The sequence below is a fragment of the Mustela nivalis genome, assembly GCF_964662115.1.
Source record: "Mustela nivalis genome assembly, chromosome: 8".
NCBI classification, from domain to species: Eukaryota; Metazoa; Chordata; class Mammalia; order Carnivora; family Mustelidae; genus Mustela; species Mustela nivalis.
Window position 1 is genome coordinate 51,476,377 of NC_139027.1, and position 24,715 is coordinate 51,501,091.

The 24,715-nt window shown below is 47.7% G+C and overlaps 1 long non-coding RNA gene across 4 annotated transcripts in view; it reads right to left on the reverse strand.

The window, feature by feature from the left end:
- LOC309871225 overlaps positions 1 to 24,715 on the reverse strand; it is a 54,055-nt gene that overhangs the window by 13,833 nt on the left and 15,507 nt on the right. For 2 of the 4 annotated variants that reach the window (XR_014315088.1, XR_014315089.1), the window contains one exon: positions 10,755 to 13,415. The exons of 1 other annotated variant lie outside the window; for it this stretch is intronic. This is a non-coding gene — a long non-coding RNA (uncharacterized lncRNA). Of the gene's footprint in view, positions 1 to 10,754; positions 13,419 to 24,715 lie in introns of those variants that run through there. One more of the 4 variants, XR_014315090.1, reaches the window with a different exon arrangement.

Consider the following 24,715-nt stretch of genomic DNA (forward strand, 5'->3'; position numbering starts at 1 on the left):
TCTGCCTGGCAGAGAGGAAAAATGTTAAAGAGTGGAAGAAAGTGATATTGGAACTTATTGCTGCTGAAGTGGCTAGAATTTGCAGGGCAAAAATAAACAAACAAACAAATAAATAAATAAAAACCTTTTTTTTTTTTTTTAAAAAGGTGTTTTAGCTAGAATCAGGATATTGGATCAAAAAGTTATAAGTCATCATAGTGCCAAATTTTAGGCTTGACCTGTATTGGAGTAGAGATCTTGAATGCTACAATTTGAATGTTGGAGCCAATACAGGTAGTTAAATTTAGGCCAATAAATGTCCAAACTATAGAAGCTCTTGAATCTAAGTGCAGAGAGAGTAGAGGTAAGGAGCCAGCTAATATAGGGCATTGAATAAAAAAATCTGCAGATTGAATCATGCAGTATAGACCTATGCTCTCTCCTCCCACTGTTCTGGTTATTTATTGCTACATAGCAACCACTTCAAAATTTAGTGGCTTAAGCCAATGAGTATCTTATTGCTTACAATTCTTTAGGTTTATCGTCCCTAGCTAGCTAGTTCTTCCACACCAGAATTAAAGATCATGGGTCTCTAGATTGAAATTCAATTTTTTAAATCCACACTAAGACCCAATATCATCAAACTTTAACATACCAGAGTTAAATATCTGAAAGATTTTAAAGAGAAAAGATAGCCCAAACAAAGGGCTGAGAATAAGAATGGCATGGGCTCTTCAACAGCAACACTAGAAGCTAGAAGTTATGAGGGGGGATTATTTTCACCTGACAATTCTCCACCTATATTCAATCTAGTTTGTGGGTAGAATAAAACCATTTCAGACATTCAGAATCTCCTAACATTTAATTCTGTTGTACTGTTTCATGGGAAGCTATTGGAGGTTTGGCACAACCAAAGCCAAGGGAGTAAATCAAGAAACAGGCAGACATGACATGGAGTCAAACCAACCAGGAATAAACGTAAGAGAAGGACAAAGGCAATGCCAGGATGTTAGAGAGAGGAAGGGGCAAGATGAGGCTGTGCAACAGCCAGAGACAGAAGTGAGTCCGGATAGAGCCACAGATCTCAGTGTGCAAGAAGACAGGACTCCAGGGGAGAGAAAATGAAAGTGGTAAGTTATATGGCAGGCTTAACCAATCAGAAAATTGCAACTGAGAGGTATTTTGTAGAGCTATGAAAAAGTGTGAAATTACTTAGTAGGCCATTCAAAGAAAAGAAAATAAATGAAAATCAGAGGCAATTATTAACTCCAAGAAAAGCTAAAAGTTATACAACAAACAATATGTAATTAGACTGTTGTAATTAGACACCATTTGTGTCAACAGTAAGCAAAATTTATAGCCACAATGATGAAAACTCTGAAAATTATTTTTACTAAGAATCTAGATATGATGACATTAGGAGAATGGGGGGTGTACAGAAGTGTGTATAAGTGAGTTTATATTTTCATCTATCATGATAGAAAGTCAATATCTGAAGTTAATGGATAAAGAGAAAGCAATGCATTCATTTTAGCTAGAGATATAAATAGAAATACCAAAAGAAATACTAAAATAGTTTAAAATGCTTCCTTCTGGGGCGCCTGGGTGGCTCAATGGGTTGAGATTCTACCTTTGACTCTGGTCATGATCTCCAGTCCTGGGATCAAGGTCCGTATCGGGCTTTCCACTCAGCAGGGAGCCTGCTTCCCCTCTCTCTCTCTCTGCCTGGCTCTTTGCCTATTTGTGATCTGTCTGTCAAATAAATAAAATCTTTAAATAAATAACTAAAGAAAATGCTTCCTTCTGAGCAATAGGATGGGAATGGGATACAGTCTCAAGAGGTCTTAACAGGACTTCCTGCTATAGGATCTAAATATCCTGCTATTCTGCTCCTTACCCCATGCCCTCTTCCCTTTCCCAACCAGGCATCCCTATTATAGTTCCTTGTAACTCATCTCTGCTCTGTCACAAAACCTCTTCCTTATTCATTCTCTCCCCCAACCCAGTCTCAGACACTGTCCAGACCACCTTCACTTGTTACTATGTTTGCACTTAGAAATCTTTGAGACAAGCATATTTGTTGCCTACAAGTCCCAGGAGGAAACACAGGGGAGAAACCATGAGAAACTGAAGACCTGGGACCAGGATGGTCAGAGGAAAGGTCTTTCAGTTTCAGCTGTGGACAGTCACACTTGTGAAATTGAAGAGATTATTCTACCATGGATAGCCACACTTACCAGTTTCCCCTCATTCCCAAATTCATCCTTCAAGTCTCACCTCCTCTATGATGAAGACTCCCTCATCTCCCCGTCTGCAAGAACATCTCCTTTTTAGGACAGTAGTACCTTCAAACTTGACCAAATCCCAGCCCATGTAATCTCTAGGTGGCTCTCCATTCAGCCTTGGAAAAGAAAGCACCATGCTACTACGGCTTCTCTATTTATTTAGATCACAGCAGCGGATAGTGAAGGTATTTATAAGCCTTCAACAGAGGCTGAGTATATTGAATCACTTGATTCAACTTAGCAAATGCCCAATCTGCTCACATGTCTTTCTCGTCTCTGCTGAACTATGAGCTGGATTTTCATATCTGTGTTTTTAGTAGGTGTTAGTCAGCATTTATTGAATGAATTAATTAATGAATTCAATGACTGCTTATTTTACTGATGGTTCCTGCCCTCATTAAATGATGTCAGCACAACAAAACTGGGTTAAATTACACTAAGGTAGTGGTTCTCAAGGTGTGACCTCTGGGTCAGCAGCATCATCAATACTTGCTAGAAATGCCTCACTCAGGACTTCCTGATTTAGAAACACTGGGGTCAGGGCCCAGAAATCAATGTTTGACAACCCTTACAGGTGATTCTGATGCAAGCTCAAGTTCAAGAAGCTAACTGCACTAATGGTTCCTCTCATGCTCAAGGCTATGTCTTGCCCTACATTTTCTCACACAAAGATATTAGTGAGTGAGAGAAAAGTAAGGACAGACAGAAGTAAGACAGAAGTAAGGACAGACAGAAGTAAGACTCGTACAGCTTTTTGAATGGAGAACCCCACTGCCCAATTTGTTCTAGAGAAATGTGATCTGATATTTTAAATTCCTGTTAAGAACTGCCTCAGGCAGGAACCCTGGGCTTCAGCTAGCAAAAGTTATCCAGGTTAGACAAGAGAATTACTGGACCAGCGTCACCAAAGGCAGGCATAGAGTATCACCTCTGAAATGCAAGGAAACAGACAAGATGACTACCAAGGGTAAATACATGCCAGACCAACAAGTAGGGGTCAGATGCCTGTTCAGAACTACCCCGCACTCTGAGCACCTTGCCCCTCCTTCCCCACCCATCCCTCCGTCCTCATCTTCCAGGGCAGAGCTGGAGCCAGTTCCAGGGGCAGATTTACAGCTCTCCTCCATGAATAATACAGCAGCCCAGCTCTCCAGGCAGAAGCTTCTGGGTAGCCCATAAATCACTGCAGACATCGTGCCAACCTGCTTAATCAGCTGTCTCCAGGGCACCTCCACAGAGGGAAGGAGGGCACCCTGGCCGCACTCAGTGCTCCATTAATAAGGCCCCAGGCTATAGCAGCTAACCCCTCCATGCTGGCCTCACAGCCCCCACACTGTGGCCCCAGAGAGGAGAGACTCCCCTAGTAGGGACAGCAGAAGGACATAGAGGGGAGAGGAGACCCAGTCCTTGATCCAGGAAGCTCCAGCTCCCACACACACACATTAGCACTTCTGTTCCTGGGCTCTGGGCCATAGCGCAAAGGTTGTTCAGGTCATGCCTTCATTGCATAAGGGCCCAGCAGGAGGGGCACACAGAAGGCTGAAATCCAGCCCAGCCATTGCCCACCAAGCCTGCACTCTGCCTCAGGGCTGTGCTCTGACATCTTTTTCTGATTGTTCAAAGGTGTGATCTTGGCTCACAACTGTAGTGCTGGGCATTTATCTGGGTCCCCTCTTCTTTCTGAGTCCCACCTCCTCTAGTTCTCAGCATTGGCCCTGTCTCCTCCTAGAACCCCAGTATCCCCGGGTACACTCCCTGTTCATAGCCTGAGGCCCTGTCCCCCATGACCAACCGTTTCTTGGTGCCAGTTTTTCAGGGCTATCTAGCCTGTATTTCCCCTCTCTAAGTGACTAAGAATGAAAATCCCAGAGCTGGCATGTGCCCATGCATTACTGTGGTCCCCAGAAACAGAGCTGTAACATGACTTTTCCTGAGACAGCCTGAGGCAAGGTCATTCCCAAGTTCCCTGATGGACAGGCCAGGGCAGCCCCTTGCTGTAAGTAAACGGACAATACATGATCCCCAACCCAGAACAGAGTGCTTGAGTTTCCTCAGTGTCTTCTTATTACAAAAACTGTGCATGTCCCACCAGAACCCCTCAGGCAAGCCTTAACCATACATAGTCTAGCAGAAAGACCTTCTCAAATTAAGAGATGATTCCCAACCCACTGGAACTCTGATTCATGCATCTGCTAATGTTTCTTATTCTCCACTGGAAAGGAGGATATTGCTCATAATAAAAGGGTACGCCTGGGGATGGGTATGCACAGGGGAGCAGGCATCTGAAAATAGGGTCAGGAATTTTAGAAATGTACGAAGTTCCCGAACCATGTCTCCTATCACATGACCCATTTGGTGTCTCCGGAAATCCCACATGGAAAATTGGACCAAAGCAGGGAGACACAGCTTCCCCAGGGAGGCGGGAAGGCTGGAAGTCGGCGAGTCGAGCCGCCCTGGGAATGGTGGTGCCCTTGGACTTGTGGTTTAATGAATGAGCCAGGTCACTAACTCTGGGAAGAGCCCCGGAGGCCCAGGAGGTCATAGAGGCAGCCCGCCCTGGACATAGCAGCCCACTTCCTGCCTTGGTCACCCTCCCTCCCCCAGCCACCACTAACTCCAAGAGTTACATGACTCAGCACCCAGAGCCACCAACCACTGAGTTCCTCAGCACCCCTGGAGAGACCTAGGCAACCAGAAGTCCCCCAGTTCACCAAAACTCACAGGCTCCACGTGAAATGACTGCCCTGTCCTGGTGGGGAGAAAAAAATGCAGCTCCTGCCCTCAGTGGGTACCTGTCCTATAAGCCACACCACTGGCCACCACAGCCAGGCCCTCAGCAGAAATCCATTGCATAATAACAGCAGATCAGGACTGGAAGCAGGAGCCAGGTCTCTGGTCCTTTCTATAGCCATGAAGCAGACAGTCACGCAGTCATCCCCGACCTGTGGCTGTCTACTTCGTGTCAAGCACTGGTAGTGCATAGTGCACCAACCTAAATGATAAGAGCTACCTTGGAGGGCACGGCTGGGCCTCAGCCTCTGCTGAGGGCTCCAGATATGTCTCCATGTAAGCCCAGCAGCAAACTTTCATGCCATCTTATCTTACTGGAAACTGAGGCACGGAGAGGTTAAGTGATTTGCCTCAGAGCCCATGGCAAAGTGATGCCTGGCTCCTGGTGATGTCCCTCTAGAACCCAAGGCAGGTGATGCTGAGGGCTCCACGTGGCAGCCTGCCTTACTCCTCCATGACAGTGCTCCTCTCTTAACAGTTCATGGTCTGTAAGAGAGCTGGGTCATGCACCAAATAATTAGAATACAGAGCCTCTTTGGCTAAAAATACTAACTCTAAACCCGGGCCTAAATGGAGTGTCAAAGTAGGATTCTGCCAGGGCAGCAGGGAGCAGTCTGTGAGAAATCTCAAAAGAATAAGAGCTTGGCATTTCTGGAAAATGGCAAGATGCCCTTCGAGGATCTAGTCTGTGACCAGGTAAGCCATGAGGCTGGAGAGACAGCCTGCATGAGGGTCCTTCCATGCCCCGGCTGGAGCATGTAGGCTGTGTCTCCTGGGCCGTGGGGAACCACTGCAGGTTTCAGGCAGAGTGGTGACCTCTGTCCAGCAAGAGGGCCTGGCACAGGAGTCAGGGGGCCATCTATAACCAGCCTGTAGCTAAGGACTCAGTGGCGGGTTCCCCCAGGGCCTGGCCTGGCCTCTGCCTGCCCTGGGCCTGGGGCAGGGCTGGGGGAGCCGGCCGGCTGTCTCCAGATGATTAAGGAGCTGGCAGCAGCTCCTTGGTCCAGGGAGGCTCCAGCCAGCAAAGCACAGTCTTCCCTCTTTCCCTTTTGGCACCGGGTGGGCCTATTGATGTTTATCAGCCCATGTTTATTATTCTTAACGCTGTTCAGGATGTTCCTCCCAGCTGGGGAGGGTGAGGCAGGCCAGCAGGGAGAGCACGGGGCCGGGACCTTGGCCTCGCTGCCACCCAGGGTGTGTGTTAGAGCTGGAAGGCTCACGGCTCAGCCAACTTAGCCGCCTCATTGACAGATGAAGAAGTTGAGACCAGACACCGGGAGACATTTGCCCAAGATCACAAGAAAATCAGATGAAAATTATCTGCAACGAGAACCAAGCCTGAATTCAGACCTCTCTGTCCCTGCAGCCCCCCATCCTGGATTAGGGCTTGGAGTTTTGTTTAACGGAGGCTAATCATGTGCCTGGTATCTGAAGGGGCTCTGGAAGACTGACTAGGAATTATCCAGGGCAAGAAGCCTGAGACAAGGTTAGGAAGTTGGTAGAAAGAGCCCTCTGAGCAGATAAAAGACCTTGGGCCGGAACCTAGAACATGCAGATGATTCCAGAGCTGCGGAGGTGAAGGGTGGGAGCCAAGGGTGACGGTGGGCAATAAAAGAGCCCAAGAATACTGACTTCTCTCCAAGCTGGAGAGCTCCCCAGGAGGCCTCCTGCATACGGGCAGTGTAATCAGCCACCTTCATCCTTCTAGATAAAGCTTGAGCACACCCCTGCTGACTCCAGGCCCTTTAGAAGCCTGTCTCTTTGTTCTCATTCCCCCACACATGAAGAAGATTCCCACTGGGCTCAGGAGGGACTCCAGGAATTCAGCTCCCCCTGCTCATTGGGAGACTTTCTGTCTCTCCAGAGACGTGGTTTGATGGGGCAAGGGCCACCAGGTAGAAGGAGAGCTGGCTGGGAAGTGTGCAGGGAAGCCCGTCGGCGGGGAGGTAATGTGGGGGCTCCAGCCCAGGGCACCAGCCTGAATGACCCCTCTAGGCTGACTCGGACTCCCCACCTTTCCTAGCCACCTGCCACAGGGCTGCAAGGCACAGGGCTACTCCTGCCCCAGCACTAACCAAAGTCCCCAGAGAAGAGGGCATCCTTCTGGCCCCGTCCTTCTTTTCCCACGCTATCTCTGCCCTGACACTTCCCAGAGTTTATCCCCCTCCAGAGAGCGCTCCCCAAATGTCCCCCTGACTCTGGAGACACTTGGGTGGTAAGAACTTGAGACTCAAGCCCCAGGGTTGCTGTGTGTTGCTTCACACTTGTTTCTCTCATCCCTGGCCTGCGGCTGGGAGTGTTCTCCCTAGTCAGCGAGTGCCCAGTGGTCCCACTGAGATGGATGGGCCTGTGGTAACTCCGCAGCAGGCCCTTCTCAGCCCTGGCTAAGCATGCCAGATGCTAGGACAGGATCAGGAAGGTTCTCTGATGGCCCTCTACCTTAAATCTATCCCCAGAACTTGATTCTAAGACCTGAGACCCAAATCCGTCATCTGCAAGGTTGAAGCCTTCTCATGCTCTCCATAGAGCCTGAGCACCAGGGGCTTGATGGGAGGCAGAACAGAAATAAGCAAACCTGGAAACCAGCACAGCAGCCAAGAAATGTGCCAAGGGCCTGGAAGGCTCTGGAGGAGTCGCCCAGCCCGGGGGAGGGGTTGGTCTCAGGACTTGATGAAGAGGGCAGGGGCAAGGTGAGGACTCTGAGTCAACTGCCTGGGGCAGTGAGTTCCCTGACAACCCCTGGGGTTCCAGAGCCACTCCTCCCACCAACACCAAAGACTGTGGACCAAAGCCTTGTCGCTGAGGGTTTCATCTGTATGGTAAATGCACTGGTTGGTCCAGAAGGTTCCTACAAGGCTTCTCAGATTCCATTGTGTTTTAATGCTCACAGTCTGATTGTAGTGTGCACGGAAACACAGTAGGGGAATGCCTTTCCAACCACAGTAACCCAAAACCAGGGCCCTGTAAATCCACATTAAAAGAGACCCGTGGCTCTTACGTGCTGCCCGAAATGCCCAGTGTCACTCTGAGTAGAAGAGTGCCGTCTCCCTAATAGCCGAGGTAGCAAAGATCAAAGAGCTAACCCACGCATGGAGCTTCTGTTAGTCATCTGCAGTCAAGGCCAGTTGTTAGTTAAGGCCCTTGGCTTTGGAGGCCAGAAGGCGGCAATGAAAATAGGGCACAGTTCAGAGTGGGGAAGCAGACTCAGCACACATTCCTGTGTGTGCCAACGGCTGTCATAAAGACAGGGTTGATTCACCACTCCATTCATCTCTTTGGCCATTCATCGTTCACTCCTTGAGTTCTCCCTGGCTGCAGTGGAACAACAGGGGCTATGCAGACACGGAGGGTTAGGGAAGATAATCTCTGCCCGGAGGTGTGTGTGGCCAAGCTGGGGACACAGATGGGCAGCAGCAGTCACGGGCTACCGCGGTTTCAGGAGGCTGGTGTGCACCTGGCCAAGGTGGCTCTAAAGAATCAGCATGTGGACGGAGGTGCTGGCCCTGGGCTGTGGTGAGGGAGCAGGGATCAGGCAGGTGAACAAGAACAAGGTCAAACAGCCTCAATGGTGCACTAGCACCAGGCCTCAGAATGACACTGAAGGGCATGGATTTTAGCCGTAAGTTAGAAGAAGGCCATCAGGTAAGGATGGTGCTGCCCTTAGCAGGTACAGGGGGACATGGGGTATCATCCTGGACACCCCCATTTTCCAACCTGAGCAGCTCGGGAGGTGTGCTGAACACACAGGAGAGGGTTTGGGGGAAGATGACAAGTTCAGCTTTCCCAAATCACACATGCCTGTATTTCCTTCAAACGTTAAAGGTTTCATTGACAGGCTGCAAATGATTTATTGTTCCTCCCTGTCTGCATCCATTACCCTTTGGGTTTTTAGTCCTATATACCCACAGACAGAGAGAGACACAGAGACAGGAAGAGAGTCCCAGGGAGTACGTTCCAGAGAGAAGCGAACCTTTCCTTCTCTTTCCCTTTGCCCCTAGACCATGCCCGTCACACGCCCGAGCCAGTCCTACAGCCTGCACAGTCCCTGCAGCTCCCCTCCCGCCTCATTGTGATGGCCACCTGGGAAGCCTTCCAAAATGGAGGTCCCAGGAGGTGTGGTAGTCACCAGGACATGTGGCCCTTCCTCCCCTCGTCATTGTCAGGAGGCACCCAGCAGGGCCTGGGATGTGGTGAAGCCTTGCCTTCATCCACAGGACTAGTGTGGCCAAGGGATGCCTCTGGTGGAGGCACCACGGGGCTCCAGCCCAGATGACAGGTTGAGATTATAGAGGAAAAAAAAAAAAAAGTCAGGTCTGAATTCCTGTGGAAGTGCCTCCTGACCTTCTCTAACACGGTGTGGTTTGAGTTTTCCGGAAACCAAGCCCCCCGACTAATGGTTCTACTCTCTTTTCTAATAAATACGTGGCCCTGGGCCCAGCTCCCTTCTCTGCTTTGTCATAAGGGACCCGTTATTTATGACTTAGGGATGAGTCACAAGCCTTGGCAAGGAGCTCACGGCTCTGGGCCCAGTGTATTTTTCCACTCAGTAGCAAGGGAAGGAGGACGGATGCTTGTAAATTCTCCTGTTGAAACGACTGTGTAGGTATCTTCATGGGGATGCTCTTCCTCGTTTGGCTATAAATCTGCCTTTGGACATTTCTGGTGGTCTTTGGCTGCTGCCCAGGAGTGCAGATGAGGGCTCTAAGAACTCAGGACTCAGTCCCCACCATGGCTTCTGGGCCACACAAACAACTCTGTGCCTCACAAAAGTGCCATGTACTCTGTGGGGATTTCCCCAAGGCACCTTGGACACAGTGAGCCAATGGAAATGAAGGTGTCAGAACAGTGAGTCCCAGAGAAGATAAGGGTGGTGCCTGGGAGACACAGGCAGGGCAGCGGGACATAAGGGCTTCCAGGGCTCTCCATCACCCTCCAAACTCAGTGGGCATTCATTAGCTAGCACTCCGATGAACTCTGTGCTGGGGCTGACCCTCACCTACACAAGGTGTGGACAGCACTGGCCTGCAGTCCCAGCCTCCCTGCTTTGCTCCAGCTCTTCTCTCTCCTTCCAAACCCCCTTCCACAAAGCCCCTACTCAAGCACTCTATGCTATTAGTGATCAGACTATGTTACAGATTATTTTTTTACTTCCTATTCATTTGTCTTATTTGCCCAAATAGATTTTGAGCTCCTGAGCAGAAGGTCTCAAGTCTCTTTACATCACTTACATGATGACCAAGCAATTGATTTGGGGGACCAGTAGGAGAGACGTCAAGAGCTGCAGCAGGAGCAAGATTTGTACACTTCTCGCAAGCTAGAAAGCTTGCCTGCCAGTAATTTCATGGACGCTGGCTGAGACATGAGACTCCTGGGTCAGAGACAAAAGACTCTATTACTCACAGTGAGAACAGTATCTGGAGCATCAGCATTTGTGCCAGTCCCAGGAACCCTACTTGCTACAGGGTTAGGCAAAGAGGCCAGGTGAGTGCTGCACCATGGTTTGCATTACAGAAGATCTCTGAGATTAGGGAGCCTGAATCCTTTATAATAGGCAGTAAGCTTGCCTAATTTTAACCCAGAAGTAGATTTTTTCTTTACTGTTCTGGACAGCATACAAAGCTACTCTCTGCTCCACAGGGAGACACTTCTGTCTTCCTGGACCATTAATGACACAAGCAACCTTGAAAAGGCAGCCAAGAACAAAGGAAGCCTGAGTCTGGGCTGGTAAGACATGCAGAAAAATGAGACACATGCAGCGTCTTCCAACAGGGGGATCAAGAGATTTTTTTTTTTATTCATCTCATAATGACAAACCATGGCATTGTCCAAAACTGTGTCATAGTGCACTAGTCTAGAGATCCCAGCCTAGAGATCTGATGGGAATTTCACATAAGAGTCTCGGTGAGTTTGAGGGCAAGAGTGAGAGACGTACCTCATTTGTAAAGGCATATTTCAGCATGCTCTCTTGGTTCTCTGCAATAGTCTTCAGTGTCACCTCCAGACTGAAGACTACCTACTAGGCCCCGTGTTTGCCTGTGCTCAGGACAAGCCAGAGCTGATGGAGGCTTAGTGCTCCTGGAGTCCATCCTCAGCCAAAGATGGGGTGATGGTGCTTAGATACCTCCACTTCCTTCCCCTTGTCTGGGACAACTCAGTGAGATTATGCCCCAGTTTCCCATACCAATAGCTACTCAACCTTTATCTGCTCCTTCCATTCACTTTCTCATTTCTGCACTCTCTCGGAGCTTTCTGAGGTCACTTGCATTCATATCCTTTTCTTAGTACTACTTCTAGGGGATCCCAACCTCAGACAAGTAACTGACTTCATAATATTCTATGAAATGTGTATTGTTCTCACAATACAAGCTATAGAAAATAAAGTTTACCACACTATGCTTGAGTCATGGAGATACACAAAAAATAGTAACAATTCCTTCTAAGAGAGGAGCAGATCAACAGAGGACAGGGAGGGAAATATGGGATTAAAGATGCCAAGATACCCTAATTTAGACCCTGTGCTAGCTCTTGAGAACACAGCAGCTGGACTATCTCTGCCAGTACAAAGGTAGAGATGTAAAGTGTGTAAGATATGTAAGGTATGGACCACTGGCCAAGGGAGCGCTTGCCTGCAGTCTTCCCTTCTGCGGAGCTCTCCCCTTATACACCAACTCCAAGTCTACAGCCTTCTTAGACCAGACTCTTCCCTTACAGGAATTCCAATCACACATAGGCATGAGTATCTGAGAATAGTTATGAATGGGATCCTTGGGGCACTGAATTTAAATGAGCCTCAAAGCTTTGAGCTAACGTGAGGAATACCCAAGAAGGGGGATGAGGTAGGAGTCAAGAGCTTCAGAACCACTTGGAGGGTTTATCCAAACCACACACCTAATGAGTTGGAGATATCCCAAGAGTGGGCTGAATGTCTCCAATTCAGCCACATCCCTGCATAATTTACATTCTGCCCAGAACCACTCTGCCAGTCTTCCTCCCCAGCACATACCCTGGAAATTCTCCCCTCCAACCCTTTAGCAAGCAAATAAAGCATATTGGGAAACTACTAGCATTAATTAGCACTTACATTATTGCTCATTATCATTATCCTCTCTTGAGTTAAAACAGTTCTTCATATTTTTCAAAGCTTTATCATATTGACTATATGTCATTTGAGCCTTTTTCTTTCTATTCCCCCCATTAAATAAATATGAAAATATCCTCATTTCACAGAAAGTGAAACTTTGGATTAGAAAAGGAAGCTTGATGGAAGTACTCTCACTTTACAGGTAAAGAAACTGAGACTCAGAAAGAGTGGCTTGCCTAATATCACACAGGACATTACTGTCCCAGAGAGTAAGAGGAGCATCTTGTTATACATTACTGTAGTGCTTATCACTAGTTGGGTGTTTACGAGCTGCCAGGTCCTGTATGTTGATGACATTCAGCTCATCATTTTCATTAATGCTTATGAAAAGCCTTCCAGGTAGGTGTTATCATGATCCCCGTTCCACATTTGAGGATAGCAAGTCTCCAAGTGGTTAGTGCTTTGCCCCAGGGGAAGGCAGATCCTGGCTGGGTGGGCATGGATGTGTGTGGAGTTAGGCCTCCTGGCCTGCCAGCTCTCTCCAGGCATGAGCTCAATCAGATCTGACAGCCAGATGTCTGGGCTGTGACGTCAGGGCTTAGGGCAAGGGGCTGGGGGGCAGCCAAGCTCTGGTTGGTAGCCCCCACCCAGACAGCTCCCCATGTGCTGGACCACATGAGAGCCAGAGTGAAAGAATATGTCTGCTCCTCCCAGCTGAAAACACCCCGCTGATGCGCTTGGGGCTGGTCTTTGTACCAAAACCAGACCAATATTTATGGGTCCCTGGTTGGAGTGGGCTCTAGAAGAGTGCTGGACTCCATCCCTGCAGCTCCAGGTCCCCTGCAGGCAGATGCGCCAGAAGAGGCCAGTGACTGCCCATCACAGTAGCACCCGGCTGAGGACTGTCTTCCACTCCCCCGTCACAGCCTCCTCTGTTCATCCATAACCATTTGGCCATTGCTTCTTCCACAGATCTGTTCCATGGTCTCTTCCCAGGGAGACATCTTGCTCCCCTCCAGGCATGGCCTACAGCTCAGAATGTACACCCAAGCTGACCTCACTACTTCACATCAGGAAGGGTTTGGTGTGAGTGCCAGACCAAGTCTCGGGTCACTGGTGATGAAAGTCTGCTGTCATGTCCCTTTCCCCCAGCCCTGACACTGTCCTTCGGCAGCAGCCCTTGAAGCCTTCTCAGTATCCAGATGTTTGGTGTCCTACAGCCTGGCTGATGTCCAGTCACACCACAGCAGTATTAATGGGCCATGGAGGCATGGAGGCTTCTGCTGGAGAAGATGGAGGTCAGTTTACTTAACTCAATTATAAACAAAAGCAAGAATTAGCCTGGGTGACAGAGGGAAGAGAAAAGGAATAAATTAAGCCCAGGCTGAAGAAACACCTGTGGAAAGGACTCCTCAGCCCTGGGGAAAGTGGCAGCCATAAACAAACCACAAGAGACCCTGGATCACAAACTACTAATTTGCTGATTGTTGATGGGTTTACACAGTCTAAAATGGGAAGAAAGCCACGGTCAGGCAGTAACCCAGTCACCCTGTGTGGGAGAATTTAGTCACGAACTAGCAATTCATTACTCATGAATTAGCAAAGATGGACCAGCCCTGGTCTAGGGTCATAGGCCTGAGAAGGGACTCTGCCATCTTGGGGGATGGAGGGCACCCAATAGGGTGGCTGCGCCCTCTACAAACACAAAGACAGACATGGGAGGGGTTGCATTTGCACTCAGATAGCTACAGGACTAAGCAAAACCAAATAGGTATATGTATCAGTCAGGAATCTTGGTTGCAACTTGAACCAGATTAAGGGAAAGATGGATATTATTTACTCCAAGAATCCAACCAAGTCATTGTAAAAGCAAGAATGCAAATGGGCTTCAGGAATCCTTCAAGGTCCTCTAGGCCTGCTTCTCTGCTTCTCTCTCCTCTCTCTCTGCCTCTCTCTCACCATATATATCTCTATGCCTCTCTGTGTGTTAGTTAACTTCTCTTACTGCACACTGGTTTCCATCATACAAAGAAGACATGGCCTCTAACAGCTTCTAAGTTTTACACCATACTATTTCCACCCCATCCTCTTTCTCAGTTTTTATTTTTTTTAAGATTTTATTTATTTATTTGAGAGATAGAGCAAATGAGAGCAAGCATGAGATGGGGGAGGAGTAGAAAGAGAAGTGGGAGAAGCAGACTTCCCACTGAGCAGGGAGCCTGATGCCATGGCTTAATTCCTGGGATCATGACTGGAGCCAAAGGCAGATGCTTAACCAACTGAGCTACCCAGGCACCCCATCAGCACCCCATCACCCCACCTCAGTTTTTGTTTTTAAAAAACATATCAGGGAATGACTGTGAGTAGCCTGAATTGAGTGAAGTGATTGGTCTTAGACCAATGAACTAGAACCAGAAGGGTAAGGAGCTACAATTGATCCAGCTCAGCCAAGACCCAACAGTGACCACAAAGGTAGGGCTGCCAAACACCCAGGCAGTCAGGCAGTCCCCTCTTTTCAACCATGTGCTGATGGGAACAGCAGAGAGAGGAGGAGACTCCAGATGGAAGGAGGGGTGTGGGGTATTAATTGCACAGCCGGCCACAGCACCCTATGGACAGCGGCAATACAGAACCATTACGCAGCATGCGCAGCAGGAATCTGGAGTGAGGACTGTGTGACTGAGTTGGGCAGACCAAAGAATGTACCGCAGAAGTGAGTTTTAAAGGTTGGGTAGGTGTGCAATCAGGGAAGAGAGGAGAAAATGCACTCCAGGTTGGGAGAAGCAAGGGACAAAAGATGCAGGAGTCTAAGAGTAAACAGATATCATAAGAAATGGTGTGTCTGGATGATGGACTCGAGAGTGAGCCTGAAAACTCCAACAGTCCCATCATATGAGGCCTGAATGCCTTGGAAAAGGGCTTAGACTTTATAATATAGTCAGTGAGGAGCCACTGATGTTTTGTGAGCCAGGGTGACATGATCAATTTTTCATTTAAGAAACACTTTCCGGGGGCGCCTGGGTGGCTCAGTGGGTTGAGCCGCTGCCTTCGGCTCAGGTCATGATCTCAGGGTCCTGGGATCGAGCCCCGCATCGGGCTTTCTGCTCCACAGGGAGCCTGCTTCCCTCTCTCTCTCTCTCTCTCTCTCTCTGCCTACTTGTGATCTCTGTCTGTCAAATAAATAAATAAATAATCTTAAAAAAAAAAAAAAAAAGAAAGAAACACTTTCTGGGTGCTTGTTATTTTCTAGGCCTTGTGCCTGATGCTGTGTCCAGAGAAAAGGAAAGTGCATTCCTGCCCTCAGAGGGCCCTTGGTGGAAGGGTTACAGAAATGGAGCATTATAGTTCTGCTCTGACACAGACAGAGCCTGTGCCATAGAGGCCAAGGGCTTGAGTTACATCTTACAGCTCCCAAAAGGCATGGGAGTAGGTGAGAAGGGGCCTCCCAGAGGGGTCAACACTTAGGCCAAGTTCTGAGGGCTAAGCAGGTATCTGCCTTGTTGGGCAGATGGAGAGAGAGGGATGGGTGAGAAACACAGACCAAGAAACAGGAGGTGCAGTTCTCAGAGCTCATGAAACCACTTGGAATGGCAAAGCAGGAATAGGAAGAAGCAGGGTGCGGGCTGGAAGAAAAAGCAGCAGCCAGATGGGGTACACTCCGTGGGCAGTGGGGAGCCATGGAAGGTGTATAAGCAGAGGGTACACATTTTACGTGGTGTGGCTGCTCTGTATACCTGGGGAGGCAGATGCAAACAGGAGCCACAGGGACAGCTAGCAGGCAACTATAAGGTCAGGAGGAAAGAGAAGACACCTGGGCTGAGGCAGGGGGGAGATGAGGATGAGGCAGGGATGGCTGTGAGGGAAGTTGAGGGATGGATTACATGGGAACAGATGGAGACAGCCTGGGGCCGGAAGGATGGTGCCACACACCGGAGTAACAGCCCCATAGGGAAAAGGAGATTTGGGAAGAAAATAATGAGTTGGGTTTGGAGGCCTATTAATTTTGAGGTATTAGTGGGGCCTCCAAAAGGAATTGCCCAGTTGTGTGGTAGAAGTGTGGGTGCAGGGTCAGGAGGTACTTCTGTGCAAAGACAGAGGCGGCAGAACACCTTACTTTGGCAAGGTTATTTCCCAAAGTAACACCTTACTTCGGGGTTTGAATCCATGGCTGCTTTCGGCGCCCAGCAAAGAACACACAGAGAGGGAGGAAGGAGAGCAGGCCAGACAAGAGAGCACCAACATTTCAGGGGCAGATAGAGGAGAACTGCCCAGGGAAAATAGTAAGAAAGAGCCATCGGAGGTAGCTGTTCAATATCTGTTCTCTCCTCCTTACCTGGCAATGGAATTTCTGCCTGGCTCGACAGCACAGTCCCCAGCAAGGTGTGGCCACATGCTGCCTTCTGACCAGTGGGACGTGAGCTGAAGGGACACTACAATTTCAGAGATCTGCCTCCGAAGGGGAACTGCATATCTTCCCCATCTCGTTGTCCCTTTCCCACAGACGACAGGATCAGGAACAGCCACCCAGGGCCAAGAAACCAAAGCGGCATACAGAAGATTGCAGAGCACAAAGGAGCCGGACCCTTAACGCCATTGAGCTGCCTCACCGGCCATGCCCCCAGGCTTCTCGAGAGAGAACTGGATTTCCATCTTGCTTCAGCCACTGTATCTTGGTATCTTGGGGTCCATTGGTTCAGAGGGTAGCAGAAAGGCCAGGGAGGAGGCTGGTCAATATAATGGGCTACCACAGAGGTCAAAGGAATGAGGTCAGATAATTGACCTGGCAATGGGGTCCCTGATGACCATGCTGAGCATGGACTCAGTGCAGGGGAGGGCTCTGAGGGGAACAGGCTGAGGCAATGGAAGTGGGAGAGAGAAGCAAGTGCAAACAGCTCCAGGAAGGCAGGCTGAGGGTGGGAGCTGAACAGACGGGCTGTGGGCTGGATCACCAACAGTGTACAGACAATGGTAAGAGGCACGCAGTGCTAGTAGATGGAGGGGGGGGGGGAGCGAGGAAAAGGATACAGGGAAGCCCTATAGTCATGGGAATGCTTTCGAGTCCTGAGCTAGAGCATAGTGTTCTGGCATGGACACAGGCGGTATCATTCCTAGGTAGGGACACCCCAATCCACAAGTCCCACAAAATATCCCTAGATCATCAAGGAGACCAAGAGAATGGAAAGAATTGTGAAGGCAATGGTTGGGGTGGGAGAATCAGTGACTTCTAGTGACTAGTCAGGAGGCAAGTTTGGACAAGTGTTGGATGGTGTTTCATGACAGGTTTGGCAAGAAGAAACAAAGTTCCCACAAAGTGCCATCAGCAGCAGGCCTGGGTGGGTCCAGGGGCCACCCACACCTGCTTCTCTTAGGCAGCTTTCATGGGATCATCATTGTCCAATGTTGGGGACACTGGCTCTGTCCAAGCTTATGTACACTGGGCAAAAAGAACCAAGGGCTCAGGGGCAGACTGGGGACTTGACGGGAAGAAGAGGAAGGCAGAAGGGAAAGCTAGGCTAAGGGGAAGAAGAAGGAGGGACCCATCTCTTGGTCCTGGGCTTTCCATCGCTGGAACAGGAAGAGTGGGGACTGGAAAGGTCTGGGTCAGGAGGAGGTGCCAAATAGACGGTTGGGGACATGCTGGGCCTGAGGTTCCCCTGGAGAGTAGCGGGGAGACAGAGGGTCGAGGTTTCTGGTTCTCACGTCGCCAGAGCTGAGGGGAGCATGGCTGGAATGCACTACAAGCCAGTGTCCATCCCCCGGGGCAGCCAGTGGGGAATCTCTAGCCCTGAAGTCATCGCCACCCGAGGAGCCTGGACCCCGCCATGGAAAAAGGGTCCCGCAGGGGCACCCGGCGCCGGCCAGTGAGGATGAGCTCATCGCTGCTTGCCGCCTCTTCCCCTCTTTTCCAGGCATCTCAGATTTCTGGATGTCAGGAGCATCTAACAGACAGGAGCAGAGGACAAGAAGGGGGCTGGGACCCAAGGTAGGATGTAGGGGGCCGGCAGTATTTCCCTTCACCCCAGCACTACTCCTGCCTCCTCTGCTTCATCCTAGGCCAGATACAGGAAAAGAACCAAAGCTACCTTCCTTCCCACCTCCATTTTAAGGGACCAAGGAGGCCCTAATGATAAGGTCCCTAAAAAAAAATGCATCTATGTTACCTGGAGAGATGGCACAGCTGTCCTTTCCCATCAGCGCATGCTATTGCCATATACTTGCTATGAAAATGAGGGTCCTAAACCCAAAAGGAATAGGAAACAGAGCAGAGGAGGCAGTCAGGGTGGCAGGATACTGGTGGGGCTAGGCACATCGGGCAGGAGGCATGGAGCTGCCACATGATGCAGCAGTTGGAGCACTGTGCTGAGAGTCAGAGCACAACACCAGGCCCAGCTCCTGCTTGACCACTGGGTAGCTGTGCGACCCTGGGGAAGCCAGTCTATCTTCCTCAGTTTCCCCTACATGAAATGGAATTGCCACCTGATCTTAGAGTGTTTTGAGGATCAAGTGAAAGCACAGATCTGGGCTTTGGAAGCTTACAACACTCTGCACTCAAGGAAAGCACATTTCTGATGCAAATAAAGTGGACTTGACTTTGTGGCTGCTATACCATACAACCACAGGCGCCACCATTCACACTGCAGCCTGTAAGAACAGGGTGCCCCTTCATGTGAGTGATGCTCTTGGGAGTGGTACACACCTGCACACTGTCTCTATAGCTGGGGAAAAATGGCTGTCCAGAAGTTTCCCTACACGGAGAATGGGGGTGCCCTAGTCATCTGACCGTTGGCACTCTGGGAGCCAGATCCCTGCAGAACAGTCCGGCATGGCAGATTCTAATCTAAACAAGAGTGTGCCGCTGCCCAAGGGGAGGCAACAGGAGGAAGCCAGTCCATTGCATCTCTTGAGCTCAGGATACAATGAGACACACTGCAGTAAATGAGACCATCAGTGAGACTACAGAAGAGACAGCGACACGCTGGCCAGGTCTGGCACCTGCAAGATTGGCTCAGACATCCCTGGAGGACTACCCAGAAGCCCTGTGAGGTTACCACCTACAAAGACTAGATTTCCTGTCTACACAGATGCCATCTGACTTTCAGGGTTATTGCTGTTGTCAGTCACAGATGTTATAGGCCAAAAGTGACCTTGGAGGTCAAACACTCAGGTGCAACCCCTCTTTAGGTCATTGTGTCCACTGCAGGAGCCTGAGGGACACAGGGCCCTAAACTTAGGGGAAGCCGATTCCATAGCCGTACAGCTCTCCCCATCTAGAACTAAAGGGCTCTTGGTGGCATCATTTCCCCTGCAGGGAGAATTTTCTAAGGGAAGGGAGGGAAGGAAATGAGCTACTAGTAACTGAGTCCTTAATCTGTGTTAGGCATTTTACCTGTGCCCAGCAGATAGTAGGTGATCAATAAATAAGGTGCTGAATGAATGGATGGAGGGATGGCTGAATAGCGGAAGAAAAGAACCAAAGTCATCTAACACCTGACTAATTGCACCGATCTTGCCTCCGATGGGAATGATATAATGTCTCTTGCAAATAGATACCTTCGTGTGAAGCAGAGTGCCTTGAAGAATCACAGGGTTTGCAAAGCTGGCCTCAGGGAAAAGAGCTGGGACACAAAGGGAACTCATTTTCTCAGCATACCAAAAACAATAATTTGACTGATTCTGGAGAGAATGCAAGGATATAGGAAATGGTGCCTGGGAATGGGGAGAGGGTTGGAACTTGACAATAGATGAGGGCCAGGCTGGGCCTGCCAGAGAAATACAGTTAATAGGATGAGCAGCAGAGGTGAGAGTGGGCTTTTCAGAACACAAAGGCTAGAGGTCACTCTTTAAGCTCCTATCTGGGCTGCACTTGCAGAGATAAAACCTCTAAAACATCACCCCCAGAATATAAGTAAAAGCTGTCACATCTGTGGCCCTGTACTTAGGAATATGAAGAAATCTGTGGGGTGAGGTGTCCAGCCAGGTGTTAAGGTACGTAGGTGGGGATGGACACAAGAAGTACAAATACATGCCTTTGCATTATGGCCAATACTTGCAGCCATCAGAACTCCGGAAATGAAATAGGCCACCTCACACATGGAGAGGGCTCCATCCCTAGAGGTTTCTAAACAGACTTCTTATAAGTAGGTCTCAAGCCCAGGTGGAGACTGGGCCACACCAGGTACCTCCCAATCCTGACAGTCCATGTTTATGCTAAAATGGTCAAAGAACTCTTCCATTCATTGAGCCAACATCCACCTCCCTATCTCTTCCTCTTCTCTGAAGCAATACTCAGAAGTTTGGGCCCTCATTCACTTTCAAGTCCTTTAAGGATCTGAGGAGAGCTGTTGAAGAGAACATTCACTGCCCTCCAAAACTTCATCTCTCCTGTTTGAGCAAACTTCTGGACTACACTTGCCAGCCTCTCTTGCTGTTATGTGCAAACACACGACTAAGTTAAATCCAATGATACTTTAGCAGAAGCAATGTACACCATTTTCTGGCTTGGCCCATAAAATTCTCCCACGACCCCACTCCTTGTTCTTTCCCATCCTGAGGAGCAGGATGTTAACACCCAGAGTACTGGAAGCTACATGTTGAAGATGGCAGGGTTATCACCAGTGGGTTTCCCAGTTTGAAGAGAGTTAATGTACAAAAGGGTGAAGATTATCTGGCTATGTAGCATTTTATCTGTGGTTTATGTTGTAAAATATCTCGGCATGGCATTCAAAGCCCTCCATGCTATGGCTCAAGCTGACCTTTCCATCCTTGTCTTCTGCTGCTTTTTCCTACGAGTCTTGTGCTCCAAAAAAACTTTCCTAGAATATGTTGGATTTCTGGGAAGCCAGAAATACCAGGGGAACTGAGGAGTGATGGCAAGCACATTTGTGAACTTTGCCATAATCTGTCCTGCCTCCGGCTCCTGGTGTCTCCTCCCTCTAAATTGTTTTCCCCTTTCCATAAGCCCCTCCACATTGACCAAGTCTTTCTTCTATGGCCATAGCAGCCTTCCATGATACCTACACTGTCCTACTCCCTCCTGTACCCAACAAGCAAACAGTGCCTGTCATTAAAGAGTACACAAATATTCCAGTTCCTGTCTTTTCAGGTACCTGAGAAGATTGCACTTCCTTTCTTCTTTTGAGCTTAATCTCACTTCAGCCAAGAAAACACAGGCGGAGAAAATATGTCATTTCTGAGTAATGCACATAGAATGTGAATGAGAAATTCTATTGTTGAAAGCTACAGAAATTTGGGGGTTTTGCATTACCTAGCCCAAGCTGACCAATACAGAGACAATACATGACTCATCACATTGTCTTCTTACTGCCACAGTGACCCTAAAAGCCTATAGACATGGATCCTCCATCAGCACAGCCCATAGGTGACTATGGAAACAGAACCACCTTCTAACATACAGCATGAGAATTAAACTTTGCCATATAAACTCCCAAAGGAGCTTTTTGTTACTACAGCATAACCCAGACTATTCAGACTGTTGTCTTTAAATACCCTACATATGTATGATTTTGATAAATATTCTTATATTTGTAATATTGTGTTTGTCACTGCCAAGTCCAGTATCATTGCCTCCATTGTCAATACCACCCCATCTTGGCCTTAACGACTCCAACATCCACAACGCTATGAAATCCATCGCACCACCAACATTCCCGCCACTACTACTTCTGATATCAATGTCACAATCACTCCCATCATTCCCACCTTCACCACCTCCAAGTACCACCGCTATCACTTCACTTCCATTACTATAATTATCAATGCCATCCACCTTACTATTACTTCCCCTTGTTTGCCTCCCACTACTGCCATCAACTCCACTAATACCATGTCTCTCACCATGCCACTGTTACCACCATATCACCTCCACTATCATTGCTAATATCCCCACCTCTAACATCTCATCTTCACAGCCACTATACCTCTATCATCATGAATACAATCACTTTCATCAACCCTCTAGAATTATTTGCATGATAACTTCCAATACCATCATCAATATCCCTTCCATCTCTATAGCCCCATCTCTATATCTATCATTCTTCCAGTCACTCCCTCTACTGTGCTCATTATAAATTCCCAATGTCATTGCCACTTCCTCACCTCTATCAGCTCCATCAACACACTATCACTTTCAGCTCCACTGCTACCATCACTATTGGATTCTAGAAGTTACCCACAGTTCTCTCCTCCCTCTTTGTTCTACCCTCAAGGAACATTGCAATAGCTACTCAGGTCTAAGAATATCTTATGGTGCACTGTGCTAGTTAGGGAGACAGAGTGCCAGACTGAACATCCAGCCCACATGGGTGCAGTATGAGGGCTAGGGCCTGCTCCCCCAGGGAGAAGGCCCAATCATCTCTCCTTATTTTTGGCTTGAACCTTTTCTTCCCATTTCTCTCTCTCTCTTCCATGTGGCAGCCACATGGTCCTGGAAAGGCTTGAGAAATGGAGCAAATGCAAGATGTTTCTGTGTTTCTTGCACTCCCTTTTGTGGCTTTCTGGTGAATGTGGACACATCCAAGACTTGGGTTTGGACCTAGAGGCAGTAGATGGAACAGGTCTTTCAGCTGATTTTGGTTCTGAGCCATTTGGACTGACTTATTTGGTCAAGAAGTTCCCCGCATAATCTAGCATGGCTCACTAGAGTTCTCATTTTTATATTCTATTTAAATCTTTATTTTCTTAATCAAAGTAATACATGTACATATTTTTGAAAGTAAAATGTTCTACAAGGTTTCTAATGAAAACCATAAGACGTCTGCTCCAATCCTGCTCACTTTTGAGTCCTCCTTTCCTGAGGCAAGCACTTTGAATATTTTAACTCTTTCCTCTAGTATTTACTTGATTATTTCTAATTGACATGGTAATACTGATATTTTTTATATTGTTCAGTATTAGGTTTTATCTATTGACCTACTAAGGAAGATGAGGATTCAGCTGTCTTACACCATATCTTTCTCTCTCTCTCTAAAACACACACACACACACACACATACACACACATTGATATTCAGTAGTCATATTAAGGATTTGCATTATTATCATTCACAATTAAACCACTTTTCTTTTACAACTGTTTGGTTTCCCTTGGAAATAATTACCTTGCTTTGCTATTTGCTTAATTTTTCCATGTATCATTTACTAATTCATCTCTGAACTTTCCGTAGGAACTAAAAATTCCCTTTGAATGGACATTACCATCAGTTTCATTTTCTTCTTGGCGACCTCCCTCTTGGAGTCCTGCATCCTCATGGCTAATGTGGACTATTTTCTACATATTTTACTTGACTGTCATCCTAACACTTTTCTTCACCATCATTCTCAAAATTCCCTTGTCTCTACCCTGATTACAGAATACTTTGTCTCCTTTCTCTTCCTTGGTTTACTTCTTAAGTAAGGTGGATAACTCTCCCCAAAATCCTCCTGGAAAATACTGCTTAAATTTTTAAGTCCATTCATGTCCAAACGTATCCTTATTTTTATTACCATACTCAATTGCTAGTTTTCCTGGGTACAGAACTCTGTGAAAATCATTTTCCTCAGGATTTAGAAGCATCGTTCACTTTCTTCTATTTACATGGTAGGTGTAGAGATCTGTGATTCTAATTCACAGTAATTTGTAAATAAACTTCCTTCCCCATGCTGGAAACTTTAAAAGTTTTCATTTCAGTGTTCTCAGATTTCACTGCAATGTGACTTAGGATGAGTTGTTTTGTTTTTAAATTCAGTTTGCCATATATTCATAGAAATATTTTGATCTGTAAATTTATTTGCAGTTCTAGGAAATTTTCCTCCTTTTTAAATTTTATTTCTCTGTAGGACCTACATTTTGATATGCTGCTCTGAGACTGACCATATAACCTTTCCTGTCAATTTCCACAAAAAAATTTTTTTTGTTATACTTTTTGAGACTTTTTCCTGACTTTGCCCAACTCTTCCTTTGACTTTTAATCAGATATGAATGTTATATTTGCATGTTCAAGAATTTTCTTTCTTCTCCTTTAAAAAAAAATCACCTCTAGTTCTCACTTAAAGAAGACATAACATTCTTTTATCATTCTAAAAATGTTAATCATAGTTTCCATGCTTTTCTTCTTCACTGTTTTTTTCTATATTCCTTTTCCCTCTTAGTTTGGATGTCTTCCTTTCATGTGAAGGCCTTCTTAAAATACCAAGTAATTCTTAGCTGTCCACTCATATTGATGCGTGAGGCACTGCAGTTCTGATTGGAAGCAGTGGAAGGAGAGAGAAAGTTGTTGACATCTGGGCTTTACCAAAGGGTAATTGATTGGCACTCACAGTTTCATGAGGAGATCAAATACCAAACCTTGGAGAAAACTTGGGAAAATCAGTTTCCCCAGGAAACTTCCCTCAAATACCTTGCCTATGTGGTATTACCCTGGCTTCCAGTGTTCTGGGGATTGATGAGGAAGAGAGCTGAGAACTTAACCTTTCAGAAAACAGGTTTATCTTTAATCTCTATTTTCAGAATGACTCCTCTCCCCCCACCCCCAGCTGTGCCTGGTCCACCTAAGTCCAGAACCTTTTACATTCAGCATCT